Genomic DNA, 3,398 nt, shown 5'->3' on the forward strand with positions numbered 1-3,398 from the left:
TTGGTGATTGTTCTTATTCGTTGGGCTGATGTCGTGAACAACCCGTATGAATGACGCCAACAGAAAGAGAAACCGATAGAAGCCGAACGACGGGAGTTAAATAAAAATGAGCTGCAAAGAATCGATTTATTCCCCTCTCGAATCGTCAACCGAGGATCGTGAAATCTTAATCTCTCATGGGAAGGAGGTGGGTGGGTGGGTGGGTGCGGGCAGTTGCCAAGTCATTGCCAGACCCCGACGGGGGTTGTCAACGTCCTCGTCATATTCCGTGTCCAGATTGTTGTATTTTGTTTTGTGCACACACCCGCACACCTGTGGTGCCTGCCTTGGATCGCCGATGTCCTGTTGTACCCCCCCCCCCAGCTATTTCTGTTGCCCATAGAAACCCTTCATTAAAACTTCCAACAGCTGCCCTCCCTTCATCCCTCCCTTGCCTACCCCGAGTTTGCTCCGCCTGCCGTTCCTCCTCCCCAGCACCGTTACGGGTTGATGGTGGTGCAACGGGGACACGGAGAGAATGTGTGGTGATGATCGTGGTGGAGGTGGAGTGCCCGGTCCGTAGTGTGCTGTAAACTGCGACAACTCGGAGGAATTATTTACCAGAGTTGAGATCGGTGGGGGTTCGTTTTGTTTAAATGGACACATGGGGGTGAGGGGGGGACGAATGATGAAACACGTGTTGTCTGCATGATGCGAACAGCTCTTACAACTCTCGTCTCAAACTCGTTGAACGCTGTTCCCTGCGCACAACGCAGACTTCAAATGACCCGTGGTGATGTTTTTAGCGTGTTAGGGTTGTCCAGCGGGTTGTGTCGTCACCCGGTGGTGTTTTTTTACCGTTCTACCGATCGGTAAAGATCAACCCCCCCCCCCCAAAACCACCCCCCAGAATCAACGTTCTCACGTTCAAAAAGATGATAAATATGGACACGAACCTCCCCGTTTTTAAAAAAAAGTAAACTTTGAAAAGGAAACCATTTAACGACGCTCAAGACAATTTAAACAATTTTAATCAAAAAAATCTTTAAAAGACAACTTAATCGCCTAAAAGAAGAATAACTCGTGATTTATTGCAGGTTTTTATAAATATATGAATATAATCGACTTTTTAACGTAGCTTTTTGGTGTGTACTGTAGAAGCGGTCTGAGTGTGTGGCTGGCTTCTGGTTGAGTGGGCACCCTCCCGACCCCGCCGCCTCCCCCTACCCCCCATGTTCGCTTTAAAACTAAAAAAAATGCCTTTTTCATTTCGCTGGGAACGTCGCTCGGTTCTGTTTACTCGCTCTTCCGTCTCGCTCTGTAAAACGGAACAATGTGCGTTAACGGCTACGGACTCTCGTGTCTCTTTATTTCTGGTTTTATTTCACCCTCTTGGGGTTTTTCTGACCGCACAACCGAGCCAGGCGCGGGTCGGGAGGCACCCGCTTGGTGGTTTTTGTTGTTTCCCCACTGCCTGGAGCCGAGCCGTGCAGTGCCGCCTACCACGCAACGCAATTGATGAGTCGAGTCGTGGGTAAAAGTCCAACGTGAAACCGACACCGACCTACGATCGAAAATATTTGCGCCCCCCCCCCCCGCTACTCTGGCCCTGCTTGGCCCCCCAAGCCAAATTCAGATGTTTTGCGAGGCCTCGGTTTCACGGCTTGGTTCTGGCTCGGCTCGACAAAATAGCCAGTGGAAAAACCACCCCCCGTGCTCGGATGTGCCATGGTAAAGAAGAGGTGTTTGTGATGATAGGCGGGGTGGGCTTTGGAGTCCCCCGCTTTGTGGGTCCTGTGCCTTGTTGTGCATGGATTCAGTTTCACTTTGGTCTTCACGGTCTGCCGCCTCAACATTTTACTCCCGGTGGTATTTACATTTTGGAGAAGATGAGTTCCGTTTTTGTCTCGATACTAAAATAGCTGTGGTCCCGTCCCCTCCTCACACAATCACCGTCTCACCCCCTGCTCACGAACTCTCTCGCCTACCCCAACTCATGTGGTTTTTATTGGTGCTCAGCTTTCTCTCATTTTGGACACCAGACGTTTTAATCTTTCAGCTGCAAAAGCCCCGATGGGCTATGAAGCTCTTCTATCACACGTCCCAAAATCCCGTGCCATCCCAAGATGACTTATAACAATGGCCTTTATACCCAGGAAGCTTCCTAGAGTATCCACGTTGCTTGCTTGAGGAGGGTCCTGCATTCAGAGTGTTTTGAGTATCCACAGAAACCTCACCGTGCAGACGTAGGATGGATAAACACTCAAGGTCTTCGCGGATAATATCGTGAGCTCGTTTGCTTTTTACCTTCCATTTGGCTGTCCACTTTCGCCCCGTGGAGTTGCGAGTATCACAGCTCTTGCCTCCTGAAGGGATGCCTCGCGCGCCCACCAACCGCACCACGGTGACGATGGTTGTGACGAGGTCCACGGGACTTGTTTGATCTCACCGTGCCCCCCCCCCCTTGCCTCGTGGCAGCCGGCGATCTAAATCCGCCCCGCGATCCTTCGGTGCACACTCGACTCCGAAACCCGTCTCTCCATCCACACGCTCTTCCCGTCACACGCACCGCGTCTCTCACTTTGCTCTGCGTCCTCGCTCGCCCAGCCTCCCCACTGCTCTCCCCTCTCCTAACCACCCCCATCCCCCCCCACCACCACCACCCCTCCAGGGGAGTGGCCGTGTGCGGTAGCGTGCAGTGTCGCCGTTGTTATTTAAATAAGAAACTAAAATGATGTAATAAAGCCATTTCACATGAGCGCGCCGTCTCCGTGCATATGCCGTTATTCTGTCGATGCGCAAAACAAATATTCGAGCGTTGGCGACGGCCGAGCTTTCCTATGCCCGCTTTGAACCTCTTTCGCGCCGTACGTCGCCAACGGCGCCGATCGGAGGTGCGGCCAACACCTGAGAATGTGGCTGTAATTTCTCAGTGAAATCGGCGCTGAGAGAAGCGGCCCACGGGAGTGGATATGATCGAGCTACCCCCTGAAAGGCCCCATCAAGTGATTCCCCCCCCTCCCTGCTTCGTGCACACGGAGGGCATCGCTTGACCGCTGCCTTGCGCGTGACGGCAAGACTCGTCGCGTGACCGTCAATCTCGAACATTCATTCTTGGAGATGGAATTCTGTAAACGTTTAAGTTGCAAAGTCGGGTTATTCCAGTGGTGTTCGTGCAGTTATTGGCGATCGGGCCGAGACCCATCAAACTCGCTACATCACCGCGCGTGAGAACCCGCTTTAAATCGCGGGTGGCCGATTGCCTGCGGAACTATAAAAGCCACAGCTGATAAAACCTAACGCAGTCGTGATGCACTTCCACCAAATAGTTTGTTCTTGTAATTATCGACACCCGCACTGAACCCTGCACCCCCCAGCACCCCCTCCCCTCAAGGGATCGACACCCAAACTTGCACAAG

The sequence above is a fragment of the Lampetra planeri genome, chromosome 36 (genome assembly GCF_965212315.1).
Source record: "Lampetra planeri chromosome 36, kcLamPlan1.2.h2, whole genome shotgun sequence".
NCBI classification, from domain to species: domain Eukaryota; kingdom Metazoa; phylum Chordata; class Hyperoartia; order Petromyzontiformes; family Petromyzontidae; genus Lampetra; species Lampetra planeri.